Source organism: Panthera tigris, chromosome D2, assembly GCF_018350195.1.
Source record: "Panthera tigris isolate Pti1 chromosome D2, P.tigris_Pti1_mat1.1, whole genome shotgun sequence".
In the NCBI taxonomy this organism is placed as follows: Eukaryota; Metazoa; Chordata; class Mammalia; order Carnivora; family Felidae; genus Panthera; species Panthera tigris.
Window position 1 is genome coordinate 72,934,338 of NC_056670.1, and position 13,700 is coordinate 72,948,037.

Genomic DNA, 13,700 nt, shown 5'->3' on the forward strand with positions numbered 1-13,700 from the left:
GCTTGTTCACAAGCCCTTGTTCAGTGACCGCTGTGGGCTGGACACTAGAGGCCTAGCCCTTACAGAGAACATTCCTGGGGCGCCTGGTGGCTCAGTCGGTTGAGCGTCCAACTTAGGCTCAGGTCATGATCTCACGGTTCGCGAGTTCGAGCCCCGAGTCAGGCTCTCTGCGGTCAGCACAGAGCCTGCTTTGGATCCTCTGTCTCCTCCTCTCTCTCTGCCTCTTCCCCACTTGTGCTCTCTCTCTCTCTCTCAAAAATAAATAAACATTAAAAAATTTTTGAAATGAGAAGAGCGCTTCTGATGTACAGGCACACGGTAGGTAAAGATATGTCTGATCGAGGTGCTGACCCAGAACCACTCCCCTCCTCTCAACGAAGAACCAGCGGGACAGATGGATGAGAGAGGGACCAGATTGAGCAGGCCCATAGGCTCCCCACCTACCGTCGTAGCCCCTATGACCCTGATCCAGCTCCCTGGAAGCCCGGCAGTGTGGCCAGCCCTGGGATGTCCTGGGTCGGGAGGCCCCGGGCGCTTGGTTGTTGCCATGGTGATGGATGTGCATCTGTGGGGCCGAGAACTTCGGAGTAGCTTGGGTGCCTGACAACAAAGGGCACCGCCATCTTGGATAGCATTTGTGGTTTCTTTTCATCCTCTTCGGCCCTTTTATGCTCTGCTTTTGTTCTTGCCATTTAGATCAGAGAATAAAACCCTTTCAAATGCTATAAATTCAGAACACAGGCAATTAGGGGGCCTCTCTGTGGTTGCGGCCCCCCTGCAGTCTCTTTAAAAAGCAATCGCCTGAGTAGTAAACAGATGACCAAGCAGAGGCGGTCAGTATCTCCCGTGTGTTACTATCCGGCCAATCGTCACTGAGCACCTACTACGTGCCAGAGCCCAGGGAGGTGCTGGGGATTCAGGGTGGTACCAGACTGACCAGAGCTCTGCTCCATGCCTCAGTTTCCCCAGGGGGGCTGACTCGGCCCAGGGGTTTTCATATGGTGCTTTCTGAAGCCTGGGCGAGGTAGCTTGTGGCCCGAGTAGGTTTGCTTTGCTCTGTTCTACATCCTCTATTTCCCTATAACATTCTGTTTAAAGAAAGAAGTCTACAACTGAAAACAACAATAAAAAAAAAAAAAAAAAAAAAAAGATGGTGGGCCAGGAATGAAAACCACTGGCCAAGGATTCCCCATGGCTTTTTCCAGATGGGATGTTCTGTGATGTTGACAGCTAAGGAGACTGCAGATTTCTCAGGATGATAGGACACATAGAGACGGATACACAGAAGCAGCGAGGTTGCCTTTAGGTGCTTACTCACCGGGATGACTGACATCCTGCCTTCATTTGAAATAAGATGAGGAACCTTGTTTGGTGTTGGAAAGAAAGCCTGCCCTTCTCAGACTTGGGATCCCAGCCTTCCCCGTGGAACTTGGCCTGAGCCGGCAGCCTTCCGGGACACGCCTTCCTCGGAGCTCCCCCTGCCCGCCCCGCCCTCTGCGCACCTGCCCTGCGGCGGTCTGGGGTCGGCCCTCTCCGCCCGCCCGGCTGGACTGCGCAGTCTCAGAACTCACTGGAGGAGGTGCTTGAAGCCCCGTTTGTGCTGCTTATTTTCGGGGTCCCGCCCCTCATCCGGGCCCTTCCTGGGTGTTCTGCTGAAATGCAGGAGAGCCCAGTGGGCAGGGGGCAGAGCAAGCCTTCTGCCGCCTTCCTTCCCTCCCCGACGGGCGACCGAAGGACGCCAGGCCCCCATTACAAAGGTGACCTGAGTGTTTCCCAAAAGCCATTCGCACTGTCTGGGCAGGAAGTGGGAAGTAGGTCGAGGACAGGGTGTTTTATTGACTGTCTCTTGTCGTGAGGAGCCGCAGGAAAGCTTTGTGAATACAGCAAAACCAAACAATCTCACTTAGGGTCACGCGCCGCCTGGGCCCATTGGAAGTCCAAGCTGATATTTTTACCCCCGGGCTGAGTCGCCTTGTATTTATTTCTCTGGAATGTACATTACCTTTTCCGCTGAAGGCCAAAGGGATGCGAAAAACAAAGAGAGATTCTGGATTAGAGAACAGCTCGTGTTCAAAACACTCTGAACTTGGCAAAGTCACCCCACTATGTGGGGCTGTTGAAATTTTGCTCTCTTGCCTTATCAGCATGGGCTGCATCCAGAGATGAGCGGCTCCCAGGGAGCGGAGGCCACATCCCTTCTTCGCACTGCAGGGTCCCGGGGTGCACCGTGGGCCTGGAGCCGAGACAGCACTTCTGCTGCTGGGCACGTAAGTTCAGCGACCCCTTGTTCTGGGGTCACCAGCATTCCAGGGGAGCAGAGGGCAAGGGCCGTGTAAGACCTGAAGCTGGCCGGTGGGCGCGTATTTTACAACCTGTTTCACCTTCTTACGTGGCTGCCGCAGCCTGCGGATGAGCCCCGGAAGCGGGAACAGCTGGCGACACATTTGGAGGAAATGACACTTTCGCTTGTGAATCTCAACACAGATGGTTTCATCTAGGCCACTCTGGCCCGGGAGAAGCATCCATACAGCCGGCACCAGGGGGAAGCTTCTGTGCTCACACGCCCGCACGGCCCTTTCTAGTGTCATTTCCTTGAAGCTTTCTGGAACTCCGTGACTCCAGACCGGGTGATTACCATCCTCCTAGAGTGGGGGTGGGGCCTGCGGACGGTGATGTCCACCCACAGCCGGGCTCCCAGGGCAGGGCTCTCTGCAAGGAGGGGGGCTCCTTCCCTCCTCGGTGGCTGGACGTCGATCTCCCGGACTGGCTCATTTCCAAATCCTGCAGAGTCAGCTGGGGCTGGGTAGCCAAGGAGCAAAGGCAGGGAACGGGAAAATCTCTGCGAGCAGACAGCAAGGGTCCAGGGGTTTCTTGCTGACCCTGCTTAACACGATTTTAGATGAAGACAGACCAGGCCAATTGGACATCAAGAGCGAGGGGTGTGGAATTTTCCCATATTGAGGGTGATCAGATATCAAGGGGGGGGGGGCGGTTCTTGCTAAACTGATGGAGAAGATTCTTGCTACAGCTGGATCAGATTGGCTGAAGACAGGTCCCAGGGCAGGGCCTCGCTGGAAAGAGGGCTCAGAGGAGCCTGTGTAAGGTTTGGTCGGGGAGAGGCGCTGACACTCGGACCGATGGTGAATGCCACCATTTTTAACAGCCTCATCCTTGTTTAATTTCTTCGAAGGTTTTCTTCCGTTGGTCTCTCGTAGAGAATATTCTGGCACAACATTGGCAACCGCTTAATTGGAGCGGTGTTCAATAGACAAGAGAAAATAAAAACGCGGATTTCTCCTTGAGAAAACAAAGAGACTTTGGAGTTTTAAAAGGAACGAGAGTTATTTTCCAGGGAGACGGGGGTGTTCAGGACCAGGAGCTGGTGTCTGTGAGGCACGGCGCTGGCAGTGTGGATCAGAGGCAGGAGGGGTGGTGTGGGCACTGCAGAACCATAGGTAATTACACGTCTATGGTTTTTCCTTACCCCGTATCCTTCTAGAGCCTTCTGGCTATCCTGACCAAGGCTCTGTGACACGGACAGCTGGCCCGGACACACCCTAGATGGGAACCATCCGTACTGGAGTTGTGAGGCTTCCGGCCCCTTCTGGACGTTGTGCTACTTGGGGCAGGACAGTGGTAATTATTGTCTCCCTTTGTTTATTTTTATTTTTCTTAAGTTTATTTATCTTGAGAGAGAGAGCTGGGGAGGGGCAGGGAGAGAAGGGGACAGAGGATCCAAAGAGGGCTCTGCGCTGACAGCAGAGAGACTGATGCAGGACTCGAACCCAGAAACCGAGCGATCATGACCTGAGCTGAAGTCGATCACGCCCCACCCAGGTGCCCCAATCGTCTCCTTTTGAGAGGAGGAAACACAGACGCTCAGGAGATGAGGGGAGGTGACTATGGTCTTAGAGGCAACAAATTAAAGGGAAGGGAGGATGCCAGCCAGTGCCTTCCTTAAACCCTCCTAACAACTGTGCTCTACAAAAACCAGCCGTGGAAGGTTGAAATGAGCTTTACCCACGCTGGGAAATTTCCTGATCTTTGACCCCATATCCCGCCGCATATGCCACTCCTAGGGGTTTTCCTGAAGGTGATAACTGCACGGACATGAAAAGGCGCGATCACAGGCATTGTTCGCCGTGGCATTATCCATCCCTGACCGACAATGCGCGTGTCCACCAAAAGAGAGCAATTAGGCGAATCCTTGCGCATTCGTGCACTGGACTCCCTTGAACCGCGAAAAGTGAAACATTTTTCTAAGTTTTTCAACTGTTTATTTATTTTTGAGAGAGAGAGAGAGAGAGAGAGAGAGAGAGACAGAATGTGAGCCACGAAGGGGCAGAGAGAGAGAGGGAGACACAGAATCTGAAGCAGGCCCCAGGTTCTGAGCTGTCAGCACAGAGCCTGACACGGGGCTCGAACCCACAAACCGTGAGGTCACGACCTGAGCCAAAGTCTGGCGTTTAACCGACTGAGCCACCCAGGCGCCCCTAAAAGTGAAACTTTTTGCAATCAATATATGACTTCTGTAGTAAGGCAAAAGCACAATAAAAATCTTAGAAAAAAATCATTGGGACGGCTGCCACAAAAGGACCTCGTTGCTAAAGTTAAACTCACTGGGCAACACCCAAGTGTGCGAAGCCTTGTGCGAAGCTCTGTGCGGAGTCATGACTTGAGTGACACACAGCCTTGTCCCCTGGGGGTTCACAGAGAGAGGTGGGTGGGCAGGCTCTGATAGGTTGCTGACTGGGTCAGGCCATGAGGCAGCAGAGGAGAGGCAGCGAAGCCTGACGGGGAAGGGCAAAGCTTCAGGTAGACTTGGGGTCAAGTTCTCAGGTGGTGGGAGAGCCAGGTGCAAACAAAGGGCACGCGGCCTCCTAGGTGCCGGGATACAGGCGTGCAAGCAGGGGTGGGTCGGCGGCAGGGGTGAGGTTATTTCGAGGAAGGCTTCTTACTTTCCCCTCCCTCCCCCTTTCTTTTCATTTGCACGAAGGCCTTCAAAAACCTTCAAAATTAGCATTATGTGTTCACGCAACTATCTGGGAAAGCATTTGGCATTGCCAGGGAGTAGTGAAGCTGTGCCTGCCCCATAGTCCAGCGGCTTCCTCCACGTACAGACCCTGGAGGAACGCGTGCACCAGGGAACAGTGCACCAGGGTGTGGGACACACGTCTCCACCGCAGCATTGCCACTGGTAGCCCCAAACGGGGGGATGATGCCCCGGTGTACACTCGCCGAATGAACAAAGCAAATGTGATATGGTCACGTGAGGGAATACTACCCAGCAACGAACACGGATGAACTTCAGTTACACGTGATATGGCTGATCTCACCAGCAATGGTGCACAACAGGAGCCAGAAGAAGAACAAGGAAAACGTAATCGAATAGGCCGGGAGAGTGGTTACTTTCAGGGGAAGGGAGGTGATTGAGAGGGAGGAGAGGCACCGCTGGGGCTTTTACATCTTGACCTGGGGCTTCATGGAACCACTGTTCTTTTCACCGTAAATATGTTTTGTGCTCTCTTCTGTATGTACCTGTCATAATAAAAAAAATATGAGAGGGGTGCCTGGGTGGCTCCGTCGGCTGAGTGTCCGACTCTTGATTTCGGCCCAGGTCACGATCTCATGGTTTGTGAGTTCGAGCCCCGCTTCGGGCTCTGTGCTGACAGTGCATAGCCTGCTTGGGCTTCTCTCTCCCTCTCTCTCTCTCTCTCTCTCAAAATAAATAACACTTCCCAAAATATAGAAGGGCATAAAATCACAAGTGGAAAATAAAAACCTTCACCCTCCTACAGGTTCCTGCCCCCCCCCCTTTTAGTTCCTGGAACTGATTGCTATCAGCACCCTCAGGGGTTGAGCAACAGCCATCCAGAACTGATCTGGGGGCATTTTACACCACCACGTGCACGTAGAGCCTTTTTAATAAATGTGTGTGTTTTCCTAAATTGGATTGTAGCAGGCGTGCTGTCCTGTGAGCTCTGATTGCACTGAAGAATGATGATAGCTCTTGGATATTTTTCCGTGGTAAACGCTACACTACCTAGTTTTCTTAAGTGGCCACTTGGATTTCACCGTACGGGTGACCACCACCTATTCCGACACGAGGGAGGTTTCCAGATTTTTCTATTGCGATTCTGAAATCCCACAAGAGACTTGACATACAAACGGCTTAACTAACTTTCCGAAGATTTCTCGGCCAGAGGCATTCCCTCCCACTTAGGGGGTTTGGCGAATGTTTGGGCTGGCAGAGGAGACCTCATCCATGCTGCCGTCTCAAAGGGATTCATTTTCTGCTCTCGGAGGAATCAGGGCTGCGAAATCTGGAAGGTGAAAAACGAGACCCAGAAAGTCACGCAGGTAGCAGCAGCCCGGGGCCACCTGTGCAGACAGGGTAGACCAGATGGGGGGGCCTGGGTGGCTCAGTAGGTTGGGCGTCTGACTTCGGCTCAGGTCATGGTCTCACCGTTCATGGGTTCGAGCCCCGCGTTGGGCTCTGTGCTGACAGCTCAGGGCCTGGAGCCTGCTTTGGATTCTGTGTCTCCCTCTCTCTCTGCCCCTCTCCCGCTCGTGCTCTGTCTCTCTCTGTCTCCGAAATAAATAAACATTAAAAAAAAAAATTAAAAAAAAAAAAGGGTGGGCCAGAACCTTCCCCAAAGGCTCCTGGAAAAGGGAAAACTCTTGCTCGTGTGTGTGTGTGTGTGTGTGTGTGTGTGTGCACACGTGCGTGTTTCCCTGCAGCACCCAGTGCTGGTTTTACAGGGAGACAACATCTTCTACCAGAAGACAACAGTCAATATAAATCCAATTGGACATAATGACTGAATTTCTCTCCCCCCACAGAGATGGTGACAGTGATTTCTCAGACGCCTTTTAGTTACAGACAAGTTTCTGAACAGAATAATTAGGTTTGGGTCTTTGCAGCCTGCCCTATTGGACTATTGATTATACGCTAAAACCTCCCGCCCTGCGGATGTCTGGGTGCGCAGTCAGAATGGCGAGCGGGCAAAGACAGCTCTGGGCGGGGTGGGGGCAGGTGGGGGTGAGCCTCCACAGAGCTGCGTCCCGAATCTGTGCTCCCCCCCACCCCTGCCGAGTCCTCTGCTGCTGAGGACCACCTGTGGGCACCCCCGGGATCAGACACCAGCTTCCCCAAACCATAAAGGTCCAGGGAGCAGAGTTCCAGTCTCCACTGCCCTGGCTTCGCACCCGTGTGACATCGGGCAAGGCGGTGTCCCTCTCTGGGTGTTTCCTTCTGTGGAAAGGGCAGCCCTCGGAGGCCCGGTCACCTCCAAGGCCCCTCCAGCCCTGACGTTCCATCCCAGCACTGCCAAGAAGAAATGGAATGAGGCCCACACACTTGAACCGTGTGAGTAATTTAAAACTTTCTGGCAGCCACATCCAAAGAAGAAGCAACAGGTGAAATTAGTTTTAATAATATATTTTATTTAACCCAGGGTATCTAGAATAGTATCGCTTCAGCATGGAAATAATACAGAAGCTATTATGAAACACTTTGCAGTTTTTGTACTAAGCCTTCACAATTCAGTGTCTTTTAAAATACAATATAAGAAGGAGGTTAGAGAGGGAGGGAGGCAAACCATAAGAGACTCTTAAAAACTGAGAACAAACTGAGGGTCGTTGGGGGGTGGGAGGGAGGGGAAAGTGGGCGATGGGCATTGAGGAGGGCACCTGTGGGCATGAGCACTGGGTGTCGTATGGAAACCAGTTTGACAATACGTTTCATATTTAAAAACAAATACAATATAAGTACTGACAGCAGGTCTCAAGCCTGGTCACATTCAAGCACCCCAAGGCCACGTCCAGCTGGTTCATCTGCTGCCCAGCAGATGAGGAAACTGAGGCCCAGCTGGCTGGGGCAGAGTCGGCTCTGGCCCCAACGCTCCTCACCGGGCATCCGACGCTAGTCCTGTGGCCCCACTCTCTGCGTAGCTCTGTGCAAGTTTCTTTGGGGAGACAGAGGAGGAAAAGATCACTTTCTTTGCTCTCAAGGAGTTAATGATCCTGCGGGGGGGGGGGGGGGGGGAGAATGAGTCCAGATGAACCTATTGGCTCACTGCACCCTGGCAATGCTTTAGTGGGGAGCAGGCTCACAGGGCTTCATGTGTTCTTAGAAGTAGAATCCCAGGGAGGGCGGAGAGAGGACTTGAGCTGGGCTCTGGGGCCGAGAATATTTGGAATGAGGGATGAGGAAAACGTGAATAACGCCGTGGCCGGGGCTTGGAGGGGCCCGTCCGATCGGAGCAGAGGGTGGGTGCTGGAGGGTGAGGTGGGGGAATTGTAGACGACCCATAAGCGCTAGGCACAAGGGTTTAGACAAGTATCAGGGAGCCACCTTAGGCTCTTGAGCTGGGGCAGGGCTCATTGGAAGCTGTGGCTCATGGGGATCCGCTGGGTTCCTGAAGGATTGGAGGCAGCACCCGGTGCCAGGGAAGCCGGTCAGGGGGCTGCTGGAGCAGGAGTTGGTGATGGGGATTGGGGGCTAAGTGGGAAGAAGAGCCATTGGAGGAAGCCTGTGCCGCGGCCATGCTTCGATGGGGAAAATGTGTCTGGCGTGATGACATCTTGGGCATTTTACTTCTTGCTGGGCTCCCTTACCCAAGGGCAGGAAGGTCATTCTAGGTGGATGGATCTGCCTAAGCAAAGTCTCGGAGTCAAGAAGAACAGAGGTGGGGGGACCAGGGGGCCAGGATGGCTGCAGGGGAGGGGGCCTGAATGAGTCAATTACACGAGGCTTGAATAAGCAGAGACAGCCATTCCTCGTGGCATCATAAACTGGGCTTTTTGGTGAATCAGTGGCATGGTGAGAAAAAGGGCTTTCAAGTCAAACCAGGCAGGAGGAGACAGGGCTTCGACAGGTAGAAGAAGGTGACCGTGGTAAGGGGAGGGAGGCAAGGGGCCAGCCTGGGCGTAGCACGTACTGGGCGGGAGAGGAGACACCTGTCAGAGAAAGGGACAGTTCAGTTAGTCACCCTCAGATGATCCGGGACCATGAGTCAGCCACAGCCTTCACTGAATACTTATTCTGTGCCAGGCAGAGAGGCTCTGGGGTGGGGAGGGGGGTGATGTGGCCAGCGAGACACCAGAGGCCCTGACCTCAGCTGGCACAGAGGAGGATGCAAAAGTCAGACATGAATCACAGCCTCATTGAAACTGCAATTATAGTAAAGTGCCGGGAATGATGGATTTAGGGACCTATCGGCATAGGTGGGGGTCACATGTGTAAGGGTCCGCGAGGACTTCCCCGAGAGGAAATACTTTTCCATCCATTTGCCTTTCCTTCTTTCAAAAGTTTATTTAGGATCCAGCAAGAGGAGACTTTGTTTAACACTACAGAACATTTCAAGACTTTAGTTACAGAATACCACAGAATAATACCACATTACAGAATAATACAGAAGAATACCACATCATTCGCACTTGTATTTGGCTCTCCCTTTTACGCGTGTTGTTGGCAAGCAGAAAAATAAAAACTAGCGTATGGTTAAAAGATAAAATAACTAAATTTCTATGGAATCCTTTAAAATGAGAGGTTTGGCTTATGTTAAAAGTCCATCCGTGTACTTTTAACTTACTTGTGTCTTGACCTGAGACATAAAGGCTAAGGGGGAATTAAGTAGGACCCTCTAGGCCGCAGAAATGGCCTGAGCAAAGGCTCTGGGGTGAGAAGGAGCACAAGGTGTATGGACAGATGGGAGACTAGGAATGAGAACGATAACCAGACAAAGAGGAAGAGGAAGAGCTTCTCAGGCAGAAGGAGGGGAGTGTGCAAAGGCCCTGAGGCAGAGAACCCACCTTGAGAAGAGCCCATTGTGGCTAGAGAGGGAAGGCAGGGCAGAGTGGCCTCAGTGGTATGGAGGCTGCATGGCCCAGAGTGGAGAGGGCCTTTCAGGCCAGGTGTCCTCAAGCTGCCATGCCGGGGCCCTCGGGACTCACAAGGACACCTGAATCCATGTGAAAGCCTAGGCGAGTATGAGGGGTTTTGATTTCGGATCAGAGGCAAGGGCAGCGTGGCAGGTGAAAACGGAGGGAGTGGCCGAGGCTGGACAGGTGGGTCCCCTTGGGCCACATTGAAGATGTTTGACGCTGTCCCAAGTGCAAGGCCACTGAAGAGGTTTAGACCAGGAAGTGGCATGACCGCACTGGTGTTTTGGGGCTCTCCCCAGCTGGTGGTGAGGGGAGTGGACTGTGGGAGGCCTGGGTGGCCGTGGGGGTGGCCACCCGCTGTGGTCCAAGTGAGCGTGGAAAATCGAAGCATAAAGCTAATGAAACACTGCTCTTTGCAGCTGGCTGGCCCCTCTGCAGACTTCAATTACAGCGAATGTCCTCAGACAGGTTGGTGATTCTATTAAAGTGGCCAAACCTGGAGACCTGCATTTTACAGATAATGCTGCATGAAGCCAGTTAATTCGGTGATTGAATTATTAAGTTAGAGCATCTATGACTTAATTCGATCGGCAGTCGGCAAGGCATCCTTCAAGTAAATTGACGTTTACTTGGCCATTCCCTCCTCAGCCACAATAGGTTTGGTTAAATTTTAAACAGAAAATGTTCTTTTGCAGTATGCAGAAGGACGCGGAAACAAATGGAAATGAAATGCATTGGTTCCCCATTGTAGCCTCATTATTTATATGGATGCTCAGCAACTGATAGAGTTGGCTTCAAGAATCCACGTGCGTGCACACACACACACACACACACACACACACACGCACGCACACGAGACTCTTAACTGTCTTAACTGAATGGGATGGGTCCTGGCTGAGAGCTCTCCGTGAGCACTTGAAAAGAATAAAGCTTGCTATTGTTTAGGGTAAATAAATATCAATTAAGCCAAGGCGGTGGATGGTATTGTTTTGATCTTGTATGTCTGCTGGGGTTTTTTTGTTTTTGTTTTGTTTTGTTTTTTTGTCTAGATGTTCTACCGGCTGCCGAGAAAAAGGTGTTGAATCCCTCAATCATGATTGCAAAGTTGTCTTTTTTTCTCCCTTTAATTCTGTCTGGCTTTGTTTCCTATGTTTGGAAACTATTATTGGCTACGTACACGTATGATTGTTATGCCTCCCTCCTGCATTGATCGCTTTTACCATCACAAGAGCTCCTTCTTCCTATCTCGGTTGAAAGTTTTGTTTGGGAGTCTATATGATCTGACATTAATTCGGTTACCCCAGGTGTCTGTGCTTACAGTTTGCATGGTATATTTTCCCATCTATTTACTTCGAATCCGTCTGTGTCTTTATATTTAAAGAGTATCTCTTACAGGCAACACAGAGTTCAGACTATTTTTTAAAATCCATGGGGCGCCTGGGTGGCTCAGTGGGTTGAGCGACTGACTTTGTCTCAGGTCATGATCTTGTGGTCTGTGGGTTCGAGCCCCACGTCGGGCTCTGTGCTGACAGCTGGGAGCCTGGAGCCCATTTCAGATTCTGTGTCTCCCCCTCTCTCTGCCCCTCCCCCGCTCATGCTCTGTCTCTCTCTGTCTCAGAAATAAATAAACATAAAATTTTTTAAAAATCTATCCTGACAATTTCTGTCTTTTAATTGTAGTGTCCATTAACACTTAATGTAATTTTGGGTATGGCTGGATGTCATCTATCATTTTATTTATCGTTTTCTACTCGACTCCTTTGTGTCCCTCCTTTCCTGCCTTTTAAAATTATGTGAATACTTTCTAGAACTCCATTTAATTTTAGTTTCCTGGTAGCTGTTTAGCTCTTCTCCTTTATATTTATTTTTTACGGTGATGGCTCTAAAGATGACAATATACAACCTTAACTTTTAACAGTCCACTAACAGTTAATGATACACCACTGCATGTGACGTATAGAAGTCTAGCTACTTTATAGCCTCATAACCACCCTCATCCTTTAAGTGACAGTCATTATAAGTAACACATCTAAACATGTCCGAAATCCCTCAAGACCGTGTTATACCTTTCTTTCTTGGCACGGTTCTACTTTTAAACAGTTAAATGTTTATAAAGGGAAAAGGGGAGTCGTTTGCATTTAGCCAGCTATTTATTTACCTTTCCCAAAGCTCTTCATTCTTTCCAGAAGATCTGGGTGTCCCTTCAGTCGGGCTTGAGACAGAGCACAGCCCTGCCCGTCCCTGGGAGGCCTGGTCCACATGTGGTCCACACGTGGCCCATGTTCTCAGGACAGCCATCCCTGCACTGAAAGCCTTTGTCTTTTCCAGGCATCCACGGAAAGGAAACTTGTGCACAGAGGACTGACCATCTGTCTCAGTTCTGTGCACACTGTGGTCATTGGTCCTTGCCAGGCCCCTTTCTGGGTTTATTTCTACTTCTTTCCACTTTCCCACCTCATCCCTGATCCCCACGCCGGGCCCCCCTCCCCCCAAAGGCACCCACGCCCCCTGCATATCCTTGAATGGGAACGAAGCGCCAAAATATGCGGTGATGCTCCTGCACTTTTGATGAGCCAGCACGGAGTCATGTCAACACACTTGCTCTTCTCCGCCCTCTCCTCCTTCAGGACTCAAGCCTTTGTGACTTCGGTGCAGACATGCTGGTAATCCTGTATGCCGCCTCTGATGGCTACGTGGTACTTCTCCCCATTTCACTTATTTATTTAGTCCCTAGAGATAGAAACCAGGATTGTCTCCAGCTGCGCATTGCTGCAGACGACACTGCAATGGGTAGCCCTGATCTTGCCCCTTCAGGGATTTCCCCGAGACACAGACAGGGAGAGACGTTGTTGGATCAGAGGGTGCACGCTGACTTAATTCCACCAAGCGGTCCTGATCGTCCTCCAGAAGGGCTGTACGGTCCCCACCCTACCCCCAAGGTAAGAATCTCCATTTCCTCACATCTTCACCCACAAATGGCAGTCACCACCTTCCTGATTGCTGCCAGGTTGATGGGTGTTGGGCTGTTTCTCACTGTGCTGTTTGATTGATCGGCATTCCTCTGATCACCGCTGTGCCTGAGTGTCTCCTCATGAGTGTGGTAGCCATTTGGGCTTCCCCTTCTATGAACTGCCTGTTCCACCCTGTGCCCGGCTCTCCACTGGGTACACCATCTCCTACCTCTACCTGTGTGTTAACGAGGACATCAGGTTTTGCTAGCTTCGGGACCATTGTGTCTCTTCAGGGTGCCTTTGTTCATTTCTGCTCTGACCAGTATTTGCATTTCACAGTTTAATGCCCGGGAGATGTTTGTTTTCCTTAATTCCAAGTTCTCTCATTGTGGGAGTACCTGAGAACTTTCCCCACGGACCACCTATCCCTTCCATGTCTTTATTCAGCATGGGCACTTTTCCTATGCCAGAGAACACCTTTTAAAAATTTCGTTTTAATTTCAGTATAGTTAACAGTGTTATATTTAGTTTCAGGTGTACAATATAGTGATTCAACACTTCTATACATTACCCAGTCCTCATCACAAGTGCGCTCCTTAATCCCCATATCCTATTTAATCCACCCCCCTTCGACCTGTAACCATCAGTTTGTTCTCTATAGTAAAGAGTTTGTTTCTTCGTTTGCTTCTCTCCTTCCCTTTTTTTCCCTTTGCTCATTTGTTTTGCTCCTTAAATTCCACATGTAAGTGAAATCACATGGTATTTGTTTTTCTCTGACTTATTTTGCTTGGCATTATGCTCTCTAGCTCCATCCATGTCATTGCAAATTGGCCAGATCTCGTTCTTTTTTATGGCTGAGTA

The 13,700-nt window shown here is 50.9% G+C and overlaps 1 long non-coding RNA gene across 1 annotated transcript; it reads left to right on the forward strand.

The window, feature by feature from the left end:
• Positions 1–627: 627 nt before the first annotated feature.
• Positions 628–5,533, forward strand: LOC122231948. The gene is made up of 4 exons (XR_006209256.1): positions 628–833; positions 2,145–2,267; positions 3,500–3,636; positions 4,997–5,533. It is a non-coding gene; the product is annotated as an uncharacterized LOC122231948 (long non-coding RNA).
• The last annotated feature ends 8,167 nt before the right edge of the window (positions 5,534–13,700 follow it).